The sequence below is a fragment of the Procambarus clarkii genome, chromosome 80, assembly GCF_040958095.1.
Source record: "Procambarus clarkii isolate CNS0578487 chromosome 80, FALCON_Pclarkii_2.0, whole genome shotgun sequence".
Classification (NCBI taxonomy): domain Eukaryota; kingdom Metazoa; phylum Arthropoda; class Malacostraca; order Decapoda; family Cambaridae; genus Procambarus; species Procambarus clarkii.
Window position 1 is genome coordinate 5,895,668 of NC_091229.1, and position 23,054 is coordinate 5,918,721.

Below are 23,054 nucleotides of genomic sequence, written 5' to 3' on the forward strand. Positions count from 1 at the left end.
GGACCACCCACTTTTGAGAAAAGAGGGAAAAACCAATAAAGAGATTATAAGACTGACACTGTGGAACCAGTGCCTATGTATGTCAGATTATTAGCAATTATTTGAAGAGCATGAATGGACTGTAATAATAGTTAATTGAGAGTTAAAATCCTCAAACATTAACATTGGGGGGTATTACTAGAAATTAATATATATCTAGGAATTAGTGTGGTTCGTCACCAGTTCATTAATGAGGTTTGTAAAGGTTATAGAATCCGAAATTGAATGTAAATTCTAAAAGGTTATAAGATAATAAATGATCAAATCTATTAAATATTACCAAATCATAGGAAATACATAGGTGTAAACTTATTGAGCACTGAGCAGTAAATTATGACTTATGTTACTCCTCTTGAATATTATATGCAAAAGAAAGTACATATTAGAAATAATAATGGCAACGGTCAAATATTCTACGATATGGGAGTTATGGCTTAGCTGTGAGACGACTTCACTAAACCCGTTTCACTACTCGTAGTCGTGATCACATCGTTCAAATAAGGAAAAAATATCAGTGGTGAACATTGTAGGTGGAGGGAAGGAATGCTTGGTTCGTCCTCGCCTACACGTTATAATCAGGGAAAATTGAGTAACATTTGACTACGCTAGAAAATTATTCCACTCTTCACTGAAATTGTAGAATAGCGTTGAAAGAAACTAACGTTGTGTTTGTGGTCGGCGAATGTCATAACGACAGATTACCCACAGTAATAAACTATAGAATGATGCATCAAACTACAATGTATACTTAACGTAGGCATGTTGGAATACTTAGGCCTGCCGGTATCACGTCTGGTAGTACCTGACGTTCACTGCTGTGGACGATTAATTGCAGGACGTGACTATCTTTGTAGATGCGTAATTGAACAGTACCTAATACTGTATGACCACGTGATCTTGATGTAATGGCTACCGCCTGAAAAGGCACGTGCATACCTTGTAGAGCCCAATGCTTGAAAGAAGCCTCCCTCATGCCCCGACGCCCGATCACGCATGCACAGAGATGCTCATAGTGATCCCGGACTTATACCAATTCGGTTTAGATAACATACCAATAGACTATGTCTTTTCTTTCAAATACCTTGGTGTCTCTGTCCCTTGTACCTCAACTACAGTCAATAAGTTACATCAACAGTGTAGAGACAGGCTCAAGGCTCTCAGAACTGTAGTGGGGTTCAGCTCTATATACAGTGTTAATATTAGAATAGAAAAAATGATGTATTTAGCATATATAAGGTCTCTGATAGACTATCATGCACCAGCTTTGGTCCTGCAAAAAGGCAAAATTATTGATAGTCTGGAAAAAATGCAAAATGAAGCACTCAGAATTATACTTGGCTGTTCTATAACTACTGAAGTTCTCAACATGCAGAAAGAATTAAATATACGTAGCATTCGAGACAGAATATTTGAAATTAATCTTATGATGGGACTAACGCTTCTGTGTGATAGCAAAAACAACATTGTGTCAGTTGAACTGTTAGAACACATATGAAATGGAACTAGTGAGTCTAAATGGATTCAAAGAGCAGCCAATCTTATTAAAATGATGAAACTGCACGATGTATATACAGATGAAAGAGTACAGCACTTCCTTCCACCCCAGGCAGATAGTTCCTTTTGACAATCTGACCCCTGCATACCCCACCAAGAAAGTAATCACAAACAACCCTCATGCTCAGCTTGCTGCTAAATTAAGCACCATAGAACACATTCACAATATATCACTCTGCCCATCATTTCTCGCCGGCGACCAGGATCGAGAAATGATGGGCAAAGTTTCTTTCACCTCGATGCCCCTGTTACCTAGCATTAAATAGGTACCTGGGAGTTAGTCAGCTGTCATGGGCAGCTTCCTGGGGGTGGAGGCCTGGTCGAGGACCGGGCCGCGGGGGCACTAAAGCCCCGAAATCATCTCAAGATACCTCAAGAAGATAACCACCGTGATCACGTCATCAGTCACCTGCACCGTGCTCATGTCACCACAGTCACCACCCAACCTAACTAATGTTAGGTTAAGGATGGTTAACCATCCTTAACCTAACATTAGTCAGAAAGGGATATGACTCTCAAAAACTATACAATTACCATTACCCAATTTTCCTTATCCTAAGCCATAACTAGGGGTTTAGACCCCCCTTACCTCGAAATTACAGTATAGGGTAATTAAAAATTATAGGGGGTGAATTAGGGATATGATAGGTTAATATGTGAAAATATTTTCCTATCTTAAATATATATCACGTCACCACAGTCACACCCACTGTGCTCACGTCACAACAGTCTCCACCACCGTGATCACGTTGCCACAGTCAGCTCCTTCGTGATCACGTTGCCACAGTCAGCTCCTTCGTGATCACGTTGCCACAGTCACCACGTGACGTGAGCACGGTGGGTGGTGACTGTGGTGATATGAGCACGGTGTAGGTGACTGTGATGACGTGATCACGGTGGTTATCTTCTTGAGGTTATCTTGAGATGATTTCGGGGCGTTTAGTGTCCCTGCGGCCCGGTCCTCGACAAGGCCTCCACCCCCAGGAAGCAGCCCGTGACAGCTGACTAACACCCAGGTACCTATTTTACTGCTAGGTAACAGGGGAATAGGATGAAAGAAATTCTGCCCATTGTTTCTCGGCCACGCCCGGGATCGAACCCGGGACCACAGGATCATAAGTCCAGTGTGCTGTCCGCTCGTCCGACTGGCTCCCATGGAAGGTAGGATGGAATAGGTGAAAAACTTGAGTAAAATTGGCTTTGACAGTGCTATTATACACAACATTCGGGTATATTTGGTGGAAATTGGCTTAAATTAGGTGGGATAGCTGAAATTAAAGAAACTTTAATCAAATCTAACTTTGGATATACTAGGTCAGGTTAGGTGAGGTTGTGTAGGGTAAGATGGAATAGGTGAAAATGTAGGTAAAATGGGCTTTGGCTGTGCTATGAAACAAAACATTTAGGTACATTGGGTAGAAATTGTCTTAAATTAGGTTGAATTTAAGTGGGATAGTTCAAATTTCGCTAATTTTAATTGGGCGTTATTTATGGAAACATAAAGTTGTTCAATGTCAACCAATAATTTTTCACTAGTTGTACATGGGAAGCGCTGCAATTGTTCCAAGTTTCAGTACTGTAGCCTAAATAGTATGGGAGATTTATATATTTTTTATTTTTTTTCAACGAATTTTATACATTTTCATATGTATATTTACAATCACCTTTCAGATATAATCATTCTATAACATGTTTCTAACACAATAGCATATAATAAAGTATCTGTGGCAAGGGATTTTCCAAAACGTCTTTAGTTTTCCCTAATACAAATAGTCAAAGTTCCCCCCAAAATTATGCAAATATATCATGTTTATTGCTATTTATAAAATCAATAAATGAACGTAGGAAGAAATGCTCCCCTCAGATTTTAGAGACAAACTTTACATATAAGGGGTAAGTTTCACGTAAATTGAATAAAAAATGAAAGAGATATTTAAACGTTTATGTTACTTGAAAATAAATAAGTAAAAAATAAAATCTAAGGTGTTGATATCTGTGACTTGAGGTTGCCATCAACCAATTTCCTCCAAAATTGGCACCCTTACAGATAGGCTTACGTGCAGACAGGTGTATACGTTTCATGCAAATCGCCCGGTAAACAAAAGAGAGAGATGAAATTAAAAAAAAGGCAATTTTGTTTTAACTAAATTTTTTTAATAAAACTAATTATAATTTGTTTTTAATATATTCTATAGTTATAGCTAGAGTCATATACATGATTTCAGATGACACTTTTGTTTGATAATCATTTGTTACCATTTTGGAAAAAGTTTGACACATTATTCAATATTTTTTTTCTCCCTTCCTTGTTATGTTACGATGCTGAAACTTAGACCAGATGAAGCCCTTTTCATATACAACTTGTCAAAAAAGTTTGATTGAAATCGAACGAGTTTTCATTTATTGCATATTTTTTTGCAAATTCGGAAGTAACGCCCCTTAATCAAATCTAGCTATGTATATGCTAGGTCAGGTTAGGTAAGGTTGTGTAGAGTAGGTTCGAATAGGTGAAAATGTGGGTAAAATGGGCTTTGGCTGTGCTATGATACAAAACATTGAAATATATTTGATGAAAATTGGCTTAAATTTGATTGAATTTAGGTGGGGCAGCATAAATTTAGTCAACTTTAATAAAATGTAGCTTTGGATATGCTTGGCCAGGTTAGGTGTGGTAGTGTAGGGTGGGATATATTATATCTTAGGGTAAAGAAATAGCATGTTCATAAAATAGTGTAAATTTACCTATTTGGGGAGTTCGAGCTATAGCACCCTCATGTAATGTATGGACACAGGTGACATAGGCTTGTATGTGAGGATATGAGATGCTCATATTTAGTTAGTTTAGCTTTTTGCTAGGTTGACTTTAGTGAAATTTGTGTAGAATAAGCAAAATTTTTGATAGATTTAGATGAATTTAGGTTTTAATAGGATGCATTTTGATAGTTAATTTGCTCAAATTATGATAGAAATTGCTGACTTCATCTAATCCCACCTGCCCTAACATAACTAAGGCTAGAACCAAATAAGTCTGTTGGATGGTTTACCTAAATAAATATGGGTGACATGATTGAAGAGTATGTAACAAGGGGGGGTATTAATAAGGCATTAAAAACAATGGACATATGTTGGATGACTAGTTTAGCACTAATATTGTTGAAACATTTATGGAAATGTATGTGTGTTTTATATTGGGCTCATAGGAAGTCATTCATATATATGTGAAAGTCTGACTTTGAGGAGTTTGTTAAACTCAGCATATTATAAATGACGTCCTAATCATACCTAGACAAATATTATGCAAATTGTGGATTGTTTGACCTAGTTGGCTGTGATAGCTTTTGTACAAATAGCACAATTATTATAGTTGTGCATTAATTGTGCAGATTATGTATTTTGCATAAGTTGTATGATTTTTGCAATTATGTATTGATTATATTCCTATAAATTGTGTATTGTTTGTGCAAGTAGTGTATTAATTGTAAATGTTTTTGTATGTGTATTTGTGAAATTGTGTAGTAGTGTATGTAATGTATATGCTCTAGTTGTGTATTGTTCATATTTAGGCAGTTGTGTATTGATTATATTTTGTGCAATTTGTGTATTAATTGTGTATATGGTGCAATTGTATTTGCGTGAATTGTGTATTTGTGCTAGTTGTGTATTTACATATTTGGGCTAGTTATGTATTGTATGTATTTTGTACTGGATATGTTTTTGATTGTATTTATGTAAGTTGTGTAATAATAATGTAACATGTATAATATTTGTGCAAGTTGTGTATTAATTGTGCATGTTCTGTAATTGTATATGGACAAATTGTGTATTTACACCTGTTGTGTATTGATTGTCATTGCAGATGTCATGTAATTAAATAGCAAGTTTGCTTGTATTATTCGTGCAAAGTTGTGTAATAATTTCACAGTTTTTGTAATAATTGTTCATGTTTTATAATCGTTTTGTGCGAATAGTGCATTTACGCCAGTTGTGTTTTTAACACTTTGGTGCACAGGGCCCGGGACCTCCTCACTACCTCAGGTGGGCTTGGGCGTTCCACGGGAGCGCGAGGGAGAGCAAGGTAAATTCTGAAAAGTGTATAATCTTTTCAACTTTGTCAGCTCAATTCTCGTCTTAAGATATTCAATTTGGTATCAATATGTTCGCAATAGATTTCTCTACAGGACTAAATGCATATAAACTCCAAAAGCCCGGCTTACCATCCGCAACTAACAGAGAAAGTTACCCGGGAGCGCACAAGAGTGATAAAATGTTTACACTCTTTTCAGTTTTGTCGACTCAATTCTCGTCCTAGGTCTTTCATTTTGGTATCAATGTGTTCGCAATTGAATTCCCAACAGGCTTATATGCATATAATATCAAAAACAGCAGCGATCTTCACCCGCCTACATGATGAAAACATGCCGCGGTTACAAGAAAGAGAGCCCTGCACCACCCCAAGGTGCTTCTCACTATGAAAAGTGAATATTCTTTTCAACTTTGTCATCTCAATTCTTGTCCTAGGCCTTTCAATTTGGTATCAATGTATTCGCAATAGAATTCTCTACAGGACTAAATGCATATAAAGCCCAAAAGCCCAGCAAGAAAGTGAGAGCGTGTTACCTGGGAGCAAGCCAGAGCAATAAAATGTATACACTCTCTTCACTTTGGACATCTCAATTCTCGTCTTAAGTCTTTCATTTTGGTATCATTATCTTCGCAATAGAATTCCCTACAGGTGTATGCAAATATAAAGTCCAAAAGCCCAGCGTACCATCCACAGCAAGCAGGGAAAGCGACAGAGTGTTCCCCCCGAGAGAGCTAATAAAGAGCAATAAAATGGGTATTCTGTTTTCAACTTTGTTACCTCAATTCTGGTCCTAGGACTTTAATTTTGGTATCAATGTATTCGCAATGAAATTCCCTACAAGAGTATATGCATATAATGTCCAAAACCGCAGCAAGACATTCCCGAAAAAAACGCTACTGTTGCCGCACTTAGGACTCAAAGCTGAGTCCTCGCCGGACTTACCCCTATTTTGTGGACGACTCAGTGCTGAGTCGTTGCCGGGTGAAAGTGTTTTGCTGGAGTGAAACTGGTACAACTGTATTTTTCTATGCAAATTGTGTTTTTGTGTAAGTTCTTTATGTGTAATCTGAAAAAAATATAGATCTTCATGTGCAAATGTGAAAGTGTATTTTGGTTTATGAGACAATGTGTGGGTATTTTGCGAAAATTATTTTTGTGAAATTGTGTAATTTTAATGTGAGATCATTTTGATTGTCTAAATGTATAAGCAATTTGCTGTATTTGTTCAAATACAATACTTTGGGGAAATGTTATACTTTGAGTGTACATGCAATATTTGTGTAAATGGTATATTTTTGTGTGCAACTGACATAGTTTGTATGTAAATATCATATTTTGCGTGTAAATAATATATTTTGTGTATAAATGGCATATTTGGTGTGTAACTGTTGTATTTTCTGTGTAAATGGAATTTAGTGTGGAAATGCTTTGTGTGTAAATGCTATATTGAGTGTAAATGTGTATATGTCTTATACCATGTGTTCTTGATTTTGTGTATTTTTAGTGTAAGTGCAGGTGTTGCATTTTGTGTTAATGATGTCAAATTAATATATTCTAGTGCGCCTTATCACAAACTAGGCTTTTTTATTAATAAATAGTAATATTTATTTAAATGTGCCTTAAAGACTCTGGTCTATTCCTATGAATAGTATGTAGGAGTTATTTATACGTGTAATTACAATATTTGAGGTTTTTGAATATAATAGGATATTTAATATATTTTGAACTTGCTGGAATAATATGGTTACCTTGCTGATTGATATGCATTAATATGAATTAACAGTACAAAAATATTTAAGATTACCTGGGGTGAGTAAGTTGTGGGATTACTGAAATCTTGTTCTTAATACATTTTAGGGATTAATATAGTATAAATTTCATCTGATTTATGGAGGCAAAACAGGCTATTCTCTATGAATGTATGGGTTGTGGAGTATGTGTAGGTAAGTATGTATGGGCTCCCAGCAAACTATTTCAAGTTTCCACAATGTTCCTGGAAAGTGTTTGAAAGGATTGGAAACGTTTGTTTTCACGAATTAAATACGTTATTTTGTGTGGAATTAAATAGGTTTCCAAAACTTTTAACCAAAACCTATGAACCTAACCCTAATTTGAAAATTTGTGACCCCTTTTGTATCCTAATTTGAAACTTTGTGACCCCCTTTAGTACCTAATTTGAAACTTGTGACACCTTTTATGAAGTGTTTCAAGTTAAAATGCTCATATATGAATAAAATAGGAAATGTAAAAATATAAAAATATATTTCTACATTTGGTAAAATAAAGCATCATAATAAAGGTGGGTTCATCATTTTTATTCATTTATCATTTGTATTAGTGCAGTGTATTGGCCTGATGTAGCAGCGTGGTGTAGTAGCCTGGTGTAGTGGCATGGTGTTGTGGCGTGGTGTTGTGGTGTGGTGTAATAGCCTGGTGTAGTAGTCTGGTGGTATAGTGATGAAGTGTAGTAGCCTGGTGTAGTAGCGTGGTGTAGTGGCCTGGTGTGGTGGCCTGGTGTGGTGGCCTGGTGTGGTGTAGTAGCCTGGCGTAGTGGCATAGTGTCGTGGCGTGATGCAGTGGCGTGGTGAAGTGGTGTGTTGTCGTGGCGTGGTGTAGTGGCATGGTGTTGTGGTGTGGTGTCGTGGCGTGGTGTAGTGGCATGGTGTTGTGGTGTGGTGTAGTGGCCTTGTGTAGAAGCCTGGTGTAGTAGCGTGGTGTAGTAGCCTGGAATAGTGGCATGCTCTAGTAGCCTGGTGTAGTGGCATGGTGTAGTGTAGTGGCATGGTGCAGTGGCATGGTGTAGTGTAGTGGCATGGTGCAGTGGCGTGGTATAGTGGCATGGTGTAGTGTAGTGGCGTTGTGTAGTAGAATGCTGTAGTAGCCTGGTGCTGTGGCCTGGTGTAGTAGCCTGATGTAGTAGCCTGGTGTGGTGGCATGGTGTAGTAGCCTTGTGTAGTGGCATGGTGTAGTAGCCTGGTATAGTGGCATGGTGTAGTAGCCTGGTGTAGTGGCATGGTGTAGTAGCCTGGTGTAGTGGCATGGTGTAGTAGCCTGGTGTAGTGGTGTGATATGGTGGTGTGGTGTAGTAGCCTGTTGTAGGGGTGTGGTGTCGTGTAGTAGAGTGGTGTAGTGGGGGTGGCAGCGGTGGCGTTGGTACTCACCTAGTTGTACTCACCTAGTTGTGCTTGCGGGGTTGAGCTCTGGCTCTTTGGTCCCACCTCTCAACCGTCAATCAACAGGTGTACAGGTTCCTGAGCCTATTGGGCTCTATCATATCTACACTTGAAACTGTGTATGGAGTCAGCCTCCACCACATTGCTTCCTAATGCATTCCATTGTCAACCACTCTGACACTAAAAAAGTTCTTTCTAATATCTCTGTGGCTCATTTGGGCACTCAGTTTCCACCTGTGTCCCCTAGTGTGTGTGCCCCTTGTGTTAAATAGCCTATCTTTATCAACCCTTTCGATTCCCTTGAGAATCTTGAATGTGGTGATCATGTCCCCCTAACTCTTCTGTCTTGGTGTGGCAGTGGTGGTGTTGGGGGTGGCAGTGTTGGTGTTGTAGGTGTCTGCGGTGGTGTTATAGGTGGCGGCGGTGGTGTTGGAGATGGCGGCGGTGGTGTGGGGGTGGCGGCAGTGGTGTGGAGGTGGTGGCGGTGGAGTTGGAGGTGGCGGCGTGGGTGTTGGGGGTGGCGGCGGTGGTGTTGGAGGTAGCAGCGGTGGTGTTGGAGGTGGCGGCGGTGGTGTTCGGGTGGCGCCGGTGGTGTTGGGGTAGCAGCGGTGGTGTGGGGGTGGCGGCGGTGGTGTGAGGGTAGCAGCGGTGGTGGGGGTGGCGGCGGTGGTGTGGGGGGTGGCAGCGGTGGCGTTGGATGTGGCGGGTGTGGTGGCGGTGGTGTGGGGGTGGCGGCGGTGTTTTGGGGGGGCGGCGGTGGTGTTGGAGGTGGTGGCAATGGGGTTGATGGTGGCGGCGGAGGTGTTGGGGTGGCGGCACTGGTGTGGCGGTGGTGCAGTGGGGGATGGTGGCGGTGGTGTTGAGGGTGGCGGCGGTGATGTTGGGGAAGGCAGTGGTGGTGTGGGGGAGGCGGCAGTGGTGTGGGGGTGGCGGCGGTGGTGTGGGGATGGTATTGGGGTGACGGCAAGTAGTGTAAAGTACGCCTAGAGTGACGCGCACCACCTGCCCAGGTGGCACTCTTGAGTGCCAGCTGAGCTGGTGTTGCACGTCGCTCTAGGCGCAGCGCGTCGTTCTAGTCGCAAGGGGTATTTGGGGGATTTTCCCAGAAGTTTGGCGTGTTTCGGAGGCATATGAGCATCTGGTGCTATGGTAAGTGGTTAGGAAAGAGAGTAAGTCATGTTGTTGTTGGATGCCAGGTGGTGCGCGTCGTCGCAGTCGCAGCGCGTTGTCGTAGTCGCAGAGGGTTTGGGAGGAGAATTTCCCGGAAGTTTGGCGCGTGTCGGACGCGGTCTTGAGTGGCGGGTGAGCAGGTGTACCGCCTCGCTCTAGTCGTAGCACGTTGCTCTAGTCACAAAGGGAATTTCTGGGAAGACGTATGAAAATAGAAGGATAAGAGGAAGGAGTAAATGAATATGTATGTGTGTTTGTCATAGACTTAATCCTGTGTGATGATAATAGTTTGATGATAGTAAGGTAAGTAGAGGATGAGAGGGGATCCAACATAGTGGATATGATGTTTGGGGAGGGGGGAGGGAGAACCCCCATACCTGAGAGGAAGGCCTGGACATCCATTAGCTTCCCCCCTACAGGAAGTCGTAAGTGTTGAGGGGTAAGAGAGCGAGAGAGCACCCTCCTGCGGAAGTAACCCATTTTGTCTTAAAGGGTTTTCAAAGTTCATCCCGCCACGGTTCCCCATACACTGTGGATTCGTTAAGGAGGAACGAGGTTCATACTCCTGCCGACAGACGGACCCACACCTGTCAGCCATCAATCACTTCTCATTTGACCCGGGTCGTTTCACTCCCCTCACACACACAAACGCGCCGTTCTCTCTCTGTCTCTCTCTGTCTCTCTGTCTCTCTGTCTCTCTCTGTCTCTCTGTCTCTCTCTGTCTCTCTGTCTCTCTCTGTCTCTCTGCCTCTCTCTGTCTCTCTCTGCCTCTCTGTCTCTCTCTGTCTCTGTCTCTCTGTCTCTCTGTCTCTCTGTCTCTCTGTCTCTCTCTGCCTCTCTGCCTCTCTCTGTCTCTCTGTCTCTCTGTCTCTCTCTGTCTCTCTGCCTCTCTCTGTCTCTCTGTCTCTCTCTGTCTCTGTCTCTCTGTCTCTCTCTGTCTCTGTCTCTCTGTCTCTCTCTGTCTCTCTGTCTCTGTCTCTCTCTGTCTCTCTGTCTCTCTCTGTCTCTCTGCCTCTCTCTGTCTCTCTGTCTCTCTCTGTCTCTGTCTCTCTGTCTCTCTGACTCTCTGTCTCTCTCTGTCTCTCTGCCTCTCTCTGCCTCTGTCTCTCTCTGTCTCTCTGTCTCTCTCTGTCTCTGTCTCTCTGTCTCTCTGTCTCTCTGTCTCTCTCTCTCTGCCTCTCTCTGTCTCTCTGTCTCTCTGCCTCTCTCTGTCTCTCTGTCTCTCTCTGTCTTGCCTCTCTGTCTCTCTGTCTCTCTCTGTCTCTGCCTCTCTGTCTCTCTCTGTCTCTCTGTCTCTCTCTGTCTCTCTGCCTCTCTCTGTCTCTCTGTCTCTCTCTGTCTCTGTCTCTCTGACTCTCTGTCTCTCTCTGTCTCTCTGCCTCTCTCTGTCTCTCTATCTCTCTCTCTCTCTCTCTGTCTCCTGTCTCTCTTCTCTCTCTCTCTCTCTCTGCCTCTCTCTCTCTCTCCTTCATATTGTTCATTCATAGTTCCTTTTCATTAAACTATTCAGTTTTACATATATAAACAAAGTCAGGGACTAGTTTTACTAATACATCTTCTCTAGTATCCAATGATTTTCTTCGAGATTTAAAACACAGCTATTTCAAACGTATTAAAATACAATAATTTGGTATCGAGCTCCAGCTCCTATCCCCACCTTAGTCCCCTGTTGTATAATGAATACTAACAGTCCATCCCTCTAAAATTTAAAAATAATCATATTTCAAACGTAGTTCAATACAGTAATTTAGTTACCGAGCTCCAGCTCTTGTCCTCCACCTTAGTTCCCTCGCTCATCTTCGTTAATACCTATTCAAATTCCCGAAATTTCTACCCTCTGTATTTCAGACATAGTTTAGTAAATGCAAACAGTTACCGAACTCTAGCTCTTATCCTCCGCCTTAGCTCTCTCTCGTATCTTCGTTAATATCTAATCAAATTCCCTGAAATTTCTACCCTCGGTATTTCAGACGTAGTTTAGTAAATCCAAACAATTATCAAACTCTAGCTCTTGTCCCCAGCTTAGTTCATTTGTACAAGATCGTTAATAACAGACCAATTTTCCCCGAAATTTAAAGCAGACATACTTCAAAGTTAGTAAATAAGATCAAGTCAGTTACTGAGCTCCAGCCCCCAACTTAGTTCTCTCATATATTTGTAAATAACCCATCAATTTCCCTGAAATTTTTACCCTCTGTATTTCAGACACCGTAAATAAGATCAAAACAGTTATCGAGCTCCAGCTCTCGTCCCCACCTTAGTTCTCTCTCGTATCTTTGTAAATATCCTATCAATTCCCCTGAAATTTTTACCCTCTGTATTTCATAGTAAATATGATGTAAACAATTATAAAACTCTAGCTCTTGTCCTCTGTCCAAGTTCACTCCTGTAAATTTATTACTATCAGTCCAATCCCCCTGAGATTTGAACACCCAACTACATTTTCAGACATAGTAAATAAAAACCGGTTCAGTTATCAAGTTTCAACTCTTGTCCCCCCAGCTTAGTTCATTTTGTACAAGTTCTTTATTTTCCAACTAAATCACCCTGAGATTTAAGATCACCTTATTTCTAACGTAGTAAAATTAATCTGGACATTAGCCAAGCTCCGTTTCCTCAGTTTAGATCATCAAACATAATTATATCCGATCAAGTCCCTCTCCAGCCTATCTGTTTATCAGAGTAATCACCTCACCATTCTCATCCCCAACGTATCCAAACCTTCAATAATCATCATACTGTATTTGCATATTTACTCTATATTCAGCTGTGTTCTTCACATTTTTTCCATGTTTTCTGTGTTCATTCCATGTTCTACAAATGTTCACAGCATGCTCAGTTCAATTCTTTTCACCTGTTTTTCTCATTTTTTCTGTTTTCTACCATTTTCCCCGTATGTTCACTATGTTCTTTGTCATGTTTTCATGTACATCATATGTTCTCTGTATAACTTTTATACTCAATATTCATGTTCTCAATGTTCTTAGCTTGTTCTTCACATGTTCAGTGTTCATTCTTGTATTCCCTATGTTCCTTATCATGTTTTCATATTCTCTATAAGTTCATATTCCCTGCATGTTCACTCTATTCGACAACTTTTCTTACATTTTTTCTGTGTTCACCGTATGTTCACTGTGTTCATTCCCCTACTTAACCTCAATTTTTTTTATGTTCTTTGTTTCTTTAAACCAATTTGTTTCTTCCATTCACTATCTAGTTCTTTGTCAAATAATATTATACTGCAATACAGTCCCCTCAACAATTTTAGTCACCCAGTTTTTATTTGCAAAACTATGTCAAAGTAATTCTCATAGACAACTTAATAGTTCTACCAACCCCGTTCTTAAACAAATCTACACTTTATTCAGTTCCAAATTTACAGAGACAAACCTTTCTTGTAACTTCTTAACTAAAAATCTTTCGACAATCAACTAAAACATAGTCACTTTCCTCATTTCTCAACTAAACTTATTATCCAATCAACCAAAAATAGTCAAAGGAATCTTTCCAACGCTGTTCATAACTAAACTTATTCCCTAGTCATCAGAAAAATAACCGTGTTCTTCATGTTTCATTGTCATTTCATAATTAAATTATCCATCAATCAACAGAAAAAGTCATATTCATCATCATTGTTCCTAACTAAAATTATGTTTTGTCAAGTAAAAAAAATAACCAAAGATATCTTTCATCGCTGTTCTTAACTGACATTATACTTTGGGGAGCACAAAAATAGGCTCCCTCGTCATGTTTTGTCTTTTTCCTTAACTACAAGTATTCATCAGTCAAATAAAAAATAGTTACTTCATCATGTTTCCCTTTCATTTCTTAACTGAAATATCACTTCGCTCATCTGAAATAGTCATGTGTAGCCTCTTTCCAACACTGTTCGTAACTAAAGTAGCCTTTCACTTTGCTAAAATAGTCATATTCATCATTGTTCCTAACTAAAATTATATGTCGTTAAGTAAGAAATATAGTCAAAGACACTCTTCGAGACATCAAGGACTTACTCAAAGACATCAAAGTTGCACTCAAAGACATCCTTTGAGACATCAAAGACATCCTTTAAGACTTCAAGGGGAACTCTTCGAGATATCAAAAGACACTCTCAAACACTCAAAAATTTACTCGCATCCTTAAAGTTATTCTCAGAGTCATCAAAAGTTAATCTCAGTCATCAAAATGTTATTCTCTAAGTAACCTTTCGTTCATCAGAGAAACTTTCTAAGACATCTTCGTTCATTAAAGTTATTCTCGTAGCTATCAAAATTAATCTCTAAAACAACAAAGTTAATCTCGGTCATCAAAGCTGATCTGCAAGTTATCTTCGAGGCATCAAAGTTACTCTTCATTACATCAAAGACTCATTCAAATACTACTCATGTTCTCAGAAGTCATTCTCAAAGTCATCACCGATTTTCTCAGAGTCACCAAAGTTATTCTCTGAGTTAACAAAATACTACTCATGTTCTCAAAAGACATTCTCAAAGTCAACAAAGTTATTCAAAGAGCTAACAAAAGTTATTCTCGGAGTCACCTTCGTTCTTCAGAGAAACTTTCCAAAACATCTTTGTTCATCAAAGTTATTCTCGGAGTCCACAAAGGTATTCTCTAACTCACTTTTGGTCATTAAAGTTAATTTCTATGTTATAAAAGTTTGTCTCAGAGACATCTAAAGTTAATCTTAGAGTTATCAAATGTAATCTCTAACTCACTTTTGTTCATCAAAGTTGATCTCAGAGTTAACAAAGGTAATCTCTAACTCACTCTCGTTCATCAAAGTTGTTTCAAAGACATCAAAGTTAATCTCAGAGTTATCCAAAGATATTCTCATGTCCACAAAGTTATTCCAAGAGACGTCAAAGTTAATCTCAGACATCTTCGTTCATAAAAGTTATTCTCAGAGTCATCTAAATTATTCTCTAAGACATCAAAGTTATTCTAAGAGCTATCAAAAGTTATTCTCAGTCATGATATGTTATTCTCTAAGTAACCTTCCGTTCATCAAAGACATTCTCTAAGCTCTCAAAGTTATTCTCTAAGACATCAATGTTGTTCTCTAAATCATAAAAGTTAATCTCTAAGGCACCTTCGTTTACTAGAGAAACTTTCCAATCCATCTTCGTTGATCAAAGTTATTCTCAGAATCATCAAAGAGATCTCTAATTCCCCTTCGTTCACCAAAAAGTTGTTCTCTAAGACACCTTCGTTCATCAAAGAAACTCTCCTTCCATCATGTTATTCTTTAAGACATCTTCAGTCATAAAATTTCTCTCCAAAAATGTAACTAGTTCAGCTTTTCATACCAAACCTGCACTTCTGTTAAAATATATTTTCTTAGTCACTTTACCCTAAAACTGTTCTCAGAACTACACTGTCCAAATCCTACGTAACCTATCCTCTCCACCCAATGTTACTTAGTTAACGTAACGTTCCTAAACCTAACTTTACCTATCCTAACTTAACTTACCTTACCTTTACCTATCATACCTAACTTAACCTGCATAACCTAACTTTACCTATCCGAACATGACTTACCTTACTTTACCTATCTTACTTAACTTAACCTGCACAACCTAACTTACATAACTTATCTTACCTATCCTAACATAACCTAACTTGCTTTACCTAACTTAATCTTACATTCCCAAACTGATGTATCCTAACTTATCTAGTCCAACCAGACATGATCTAACTTACATAATTATTCCTGCTGGTCTTTTGTGTTTCGTCAATCATTGTCTCATATTCATTTACTCATTTCAAGGGTTAATTTCTCAAATGGACATTTTTGCATTTCAAGTGTTATTTGTTTAAGATTGGGTGTTTAACCATTCAAAGGATTTTTGTTATATAAGGGAATTTACTCGTTTCAAGGGCAAATTTCTCAAATGGTCATTTTTGCAGATCAAGGGTTATTTGTTAAAGTTCATCAAGTTGCTCATAAGTTGTATTTATTATGTTTGTTATTATTTATTCTTATTCCCCAACCCCTTAACCTAACCTCTTGTAATCTTAGCGTATTTAGTAGGTTCTATCATATGTTCTTATTCCCCAACCCTTTAACCTAACCTTTCAGATGTAGTTTATTGTGTTTTGACGTATTTGTTGAATATATTATCCTTTTCCTAACCTTTCAGATGTAGTTTATTGTGTTTTTGATGTATTTGTTGAATATATTATCCTTTTCCTAACCTTTCAGATGTAGTTTTGTTTCTCCTTTTTGTATATTTTTACCCAAACCCACTTAACCTTCTGTCCTTCTTTTAATTTGTTTTCACATATAAGTTCATTCTTTATCTTAGTAATAATAAATTACAATAGTAAAGAATCAGATCTACTAAGACTTGAAATTGAGAAAAACAAGAGAGCAAGTGAGTGAGAGCATGAAACGAGGAGAAAAGAGTAAGAGAGTGAGGGTGAGAGAATGGGAGCATTAAGACTTGAATTTGAGAAAGAAGAGAGCATTTGAGCAAATGAGTGAGAGAGAGGGGGAGGAAGAGAGAGAATAAGGGAGAGAGATAGAAAAGGAGGGTTAGAAGGAGTAGGAGAAACAAAGTAAAGAAGGTTAAGTGGGTTTGGGTAAAAATATACAAAAAGGAGAAACAAAACTACATCTGAAAGGTTAGGAAAAGGATAATATATTCAACAAATACATCAAAAACACAATAAACTACATCTAAAAGGTTAGGAAAAGGATAATATATTCAACAAATACGTCAAAAAACACAATAAACTACATCTGAAAGGTTAGGTTAAAGGGTTGGTGAATAAGAACATATGATAGAACCTACTAAATACACTAAGATTACAAGAGGTTAGGTTAAGGGGTTGGAGAATAAGAATAAATAATAACAAACCTAATAAATACAACTTATGAGCAACTTGATGAACTTTAACAAATAACCCTTGATCTGCAAAAATGACCATTTGAGAAATTTGCCCTTGAAACGAGTAAATTCCCTTATATAACAAAAATCCTTTGAAATGGTTAAACACCCAATCTTAAACAAATAACACTTGAAATGCAAAAATGTCCATTTGAGAAATTAACCCTTGAAATGAGTAAATGAATATGAGACAATGATTGACGAAACACAAAAGACCAGCAGGAATAATTATGTAAGTTAGATCATGTCTGGTTGGACTAGATAAGTTAGGATACATCAGTTTGGGAATGTAAGATTAAGTTAGGTAAAGCAAGTTAGGTTACGTTAGGATAGGTAAGATAAGTTATGTAAGTTAGGTTGTGCAGGTTAAGTTAAGTAAGATAGGTAAAGTAAGGTAAGTCATGTTCGGATAGGTAAAGTTAGGTTATGCAGGTTAAGTTAGGTATGATAGGTAAAGGTAAGGTAAGTTAAGTTAGGATAGGTAAAGTTAGGTTTAGGAACGTTACGTTAACTAAGTAACATTGGGTGGAGAGGATAGGTTACGTAGGATTTGGACAGTGTAGTTCTGAGAACAGTTTTAGGGTAAAGTGACTAAGAAAATATATTTTAACAGAAGTGCAGGTTTGGTATGAAAAGCTGAACTAGTTACATTTTTGGAGAGAAATTTTATGACTGAAGATGTCTTAAAGAATAACATGATGGAAGGAGAGTTTCTTTGATGAACGAAGGTGTCTTAGAGAACAACTTTTTGGTGAACGAAGGGGAATTAGAGATCTCTTTGATGATTCTGAGAATAACTTTGATCAACGAAGATGGATTGGAAAGTTTCTCTAGTAAACGAAGGTGCCTTAGAGATTAACTTTTATGATTTAGAGAACAACATTGATGTCTTAGAGAATAACTTTGAGAGCTTAGAGAATGTCTTTGATGAACGGAAGGTTACTTAGAGAATAACATATCATGACTGAGAATAACTTTTGATAGCTCTTCGAAAAACTTTGATGTCTTAGAGAATAACTTTAGATGACTCTGAGAATAACTTTTATGAACGAAGATGTCTGAGATTAACTTTGACGTCTCTTGGAATAACTTTGTGGACATGAGAATATTTTTGGATAACTCTGAGATTAACTTTGATGTTTTTGAAACAACTTTGATGAACGAGAGTAAGTTAGAGATTACCTTTGTTAACTCTGAGATCAACTTTGATGAACAAAAGTGAGTTAGAGATTACATTTGATAACTCTAAGATTAACTTTAGATGTCTCTGAGACAAACTTTTATAACATAGAAACTAACTTTAATGACCAAAAGTGAGTTAGAGAATACCTTTGTTGACTCCGAGAATAACTTTGATGAACAAAGATGTTTTGGAAAGTTTCTCTGAAGAACGAAGGTGACTCCGAGAATAACTTTTGTTAGCTCTTTGAATAACTTTGTTGACTTTGAGAATGTCTTTTGAGAACATGAGTAGTATTTTGTTAACTCAGAGAATAACTTTGGTGACTCTGAGAAAATCGGTGATGACTTTGAGAATGACTTCTGAGAACATGAGTAGTATTTGAATGAGTCTTTGATGTAATGAAGAGTAACTTTGATGTCTCGAAGATAACTTGCAGATCAGCTTTGATGACCGAGATTAACTTTGTTGTTTTAGAGATTAATTTTGATAGCTCCGAGAATAACTTTAATGAACGAAGGTGTCTTAGAAAGTTTCTCTGATGAACGAAAGGTTACTTAGAGAATAACATTTTGATGACTGAGATTAACTTTTGATGACTCTGAGAATAACTTTAAGGATGCGAGTAAATTTTTGAGTGTTTGAGAGTGTCTTTTGATATCTCGAAGAGTTCCCCTTGAAGTCTTAAAGGATGTCTTTGATGTCTCAAAGGATGTCATTGAGTGCAACTTTGATGTCTTTGAGTAAGTCCTTGATGTCTCGAAGAGTGTCTTTGACTATATTTCTTACTTAACGACATATAATTTTAGTTAGGAACAATGATGAATATGACTATTTTAGCAAAGTGAAAGGCTACTTTAGTTAAGAACAGTGTTGGAAAGAGGCTACACATGACTATTTCAGATGAGCGAAGTGATATTTCAGTTAAGAAATGACAGGGAAACATGATGAAGTAACTATTTTTTATTTGACTGATGAATACTTGTAGTTAAGGAAAAGACAAAACATGACGAGGGAGCCTATTTTTGTGCTCCCCAAAGTATAATGTCAGTTAAGAACAGCGATGAAAGATATCTTTGGTTATTTTTTCTTACTTGACAAAACATAATTTTATTTAGGAACAATGATGATGAATATGACTTTTTCAGTTGATTGATGGATAATTTTAGTTATGAAATGACAATGAAACATGAAGAACACGGCTATTTTTCTGATGACTAGGATAATAGTTTAGTTATGAACAGCGTTGGAAAGATTCCTTTGACTATTTTTGGTTGATTGGATAATAAGTTTAGTTGAGAAATGAGGAAAGTGACTATGTTTTAGTTGATTGGCGAAAGATTTTTAGTTAAGAAGTTGCAAGAAAGGTTTGTCTCTGTAAATTTGGAACTGAATAAAGTGTAGATTTGTTTAAGAACGGGGTTGGTAGAACTATTAAGTTGTCTATGCAAATTACTTTGACATAGTTTTGCAAATAAAAACTGGGTGACTAAAATTGTTGAGGGGACTGTATTGCAGTATAATATTATTTGACAAAGAACTAGATAGTGAATGGAAGAAACAAATTGGTTTAAAGAAACAAAGAACATAAAAAAAATTGAGGTTAAGTAGGGGAATGAACACAGTGAACATACGGTGAACACAGAAAAAATGTAAGAAAAGTTGATGAATAGAGTGAACATGCAGGGAATATGAACTTATAGAGAATATGAAAACATGATAAGGAACATAGGGAATACAAGAATGAACACTGAACATGTGAAGAACAAGCTAAGAACATTGAGAACATGAATATTGAGTATAAAAGTTATACAGAGAACATATGATGTACATGAAAACATGACAAAGAACATAGTGAACATACGGGGAAAATGGTAGAAAACAGAAAAAATGAGAAAAACAGGTGAAAAGAATTGAACTGAGCATGCTGTGAACATTTGTAGAACATGGAATGAACACAAAAACATGGAAAAAATGTGAAGAACACAGCTGAATATAGAGTAAATATGCAAATACAGTATGATGATTATTGAAGGTTTGGATACGTTGGGGATGAGAATGGTAAGGTGATTACTCTGATAAACAGATAGGCTGGAGAGGGACTTGATCGGATATAATTATGTTCGATGATCTAAGGCTGAGGAAATGGAGCTTGGCTAATGTCCAGATTAATTTTACTACGTTAGAAATAAGGTGATCTTAAATCTCAGGGTGATTTAGTTGGAAAATAAAGAACTTGTACAAAATGAACTAAGCTAGGGGGACAAGAGTTGAAACTTGATAACTGAACCGGTTTTTATTTACTATGTCTGAAAATGTAGTTGGGTGTTCAAATCTCAGGGGGATTTGGACTGATAGTAATAAATTTACAGGAGTGAACTTGGACAGAGGACAAGAGCTAGAGTTTTATAATTGTTTACATCATATTTACTATGAAATACAGAGGGTAAAAATTTCAGGGGAATTGATAGGATATTTACAAAGATACGAGAGAGAACTAAGGTGGGGACGAGAGCTGGAGCTCGATAACTGTTTTGATCTTATTGACGGTGTCTGAAATACAGAGGGTAAAAATTTCAGGGAAATTGATGGGTTATTTACAAATATATGAGAGAGAACTAAGTTGGGGGCTGGAGCTCAGTAACTGACTTGATCTTATTTACTAACTTTGAAGTATGTCTGCTTTAAATTTCGGGGAAAATTGGTCTGTTACTAACAATCTTGTACAAATGAACTAAGCTGGGGACAAGAGCTAGAGTTTGATAATTGTTTGGATTTACTAAACTACGTCTGAAATACCGAGGGTAGAAATTTCAGGGAATTTGATTAGATATTAACGAAGATACGAGAGAGAGCTAAGGCGGAGGATAAGAGCTAGAGTTCGGTAACTGTTTGCATTTACTAAACTATGTCTGAAATACAGAGTGTAGAAATTTCGGGGAATTTGAATAGGTATTAACGAAGATGAGCGAGGGAACTAAGGTGGAGGACAAGAGCTGGAGCTCGGTAACTAAATTACTGTATTGAACTACGTTTGAAATATGATTATTTTTAAATTTTAGAGGGATTGGACTGTTAGTATTCATTATACGACAGGGGACTAAGGCGGGGATAGGAGCTGGAGCTCGATACCAAATTATTGTATTTTAATACGTTTGAAATAGCTGTGTTTTAAATCTCGAAGAAAATCATTGGATACTAGAGAAGATGTATTAGTAAAACTAGTCCCTGACTTTGTTTATATATGTAAAACTGAATAGTTTAATGAAAAGGAACTATGAATGAACAATATGAAGGAGAGAGAGAGAGAGAGGCAGAGAGAGAGAGAGAGACAGAGAGACAGAGAGAGAGAGAGAGAGAGAGAGAGATAGAGAGCAGAGAGAGGCAGAGAGACAGAGAGAGACAGAGAGTCAGAGAGACAGAGAGACAGAGACAGAGAGAGACAGAGAGACAGAGAGAGGCAGAGAGACAGAGAGACAGAGAGAGACAGAGAGAGACAGAGAGACAGAGAGACAGAGAGAGGCAGAGACAGAGAGAGACAGAGAGACAGAGAGAGGCAGAGACAGAGAGAGACAGAGAGACAGAGAAGGCAGAGAGACAGAGAGAGACAGAGAGACAGAGACAGAGAGAGACAGAGAGACAGAGAGAGACAGAGAGACAGAGAGAGGCAGAGAGACAGAGAGAGACAGAGAGAGACAGAGAGACAGAAAGAGACAGAGAGAGAACAGCGCGTTTATGTGTGTGAGAGGAGTGAAACGACCCGGGTCAAATGAGAAGTGATTGATGGCTGACAGGTGTGGGTCCGTCTGTCGGCAGGAGTATGTACCTCGCTCCTCCTTAACGAATCCACAGTGTATGGGGAACCGTGGCGGGATGAACATTGAAAACCCTTTAAGACAAAATGGGTTACTTCCGCAGGAGGGTGCTCTCTCGCTCTCTTACCCCTCAATACTTACGACTTCCTGTAGGGGGAAGCCAATGGATGTCCAGGCCTTCCTCTCAGGTATGGGGGTTCTCCCTCCCCCCTCCCCAAACATCATATCCACTATGTTGGATCCCCTCTCATCCTCTACTTACCTTACTATCATCAAACAATTATCATCATCACACAGGATTAAGTCTATGACAAACACACATACATATTCATTTACTCCTTCCTCTTATCCTTCTATTTTCATACGTCTTCCCAGAAATTCCCTTTGTGACTAGAGCAATGTGCTACGACTAGAGCGAGGCGGTACACCTGCTCACCCGCCACTCAAGACCGCGTCCGACACGCGCCAAACTTCCGGGAAATTCCCCTCCCAAACCCTCTGCGACTACGACGACGCGCTGCGACTGCGACGTCGTGCAGCACCTGGCATCCAACAACAACATGACTTACTCTCTTTCCTAACCACTTTCCATAACACCAGACGCTCATACGCCTCCGAAACACGCCAAACTTCCGGGAAAATCCCCCCAAATACCCCTTGCGACTAGAACGACGCGCTGCGCCTAGAGCGACGCGCAACACCTGCTCAGCTGGCACTCAAGAGTGCCACCTGGGCTGGTGGTGCGCGTCACTCTAGGCGTACTTTACACTACTACGGCAGTCGTGTGGGGGGTGGCGGCTGTAGTGTGGGGGAGGCATTGGTGGTGTGGGGGTGGCGGCGGTTGTGCGGGGGTGGAAGCGGTGGTGTTGGGGGTGGCAGCTTTGGTGTGGGGGTGGCGGTAGTGGTGTGGGGGTGGCAGCAGTGGTGTGGGGGTGGCGGCGGTGGTGTGAGGGTGGCGGCGGTGGTGTTGGAGGTGGCGGCCATGGTGTTGGGGTGGCGGCACTGGTGTGGCGGTGGTGGAGTTGGGGGTGGCGCCGTTAGTGTTGAGGGTGGCGGCGGTGGCGTGAGGGTGGCGGCTGTGGTGTGGGGTGGCGGCGGTGGTGTTGGGGGTGGCAGTGGTGGTGTTGAAGGTGGCGGCGGTGGTGT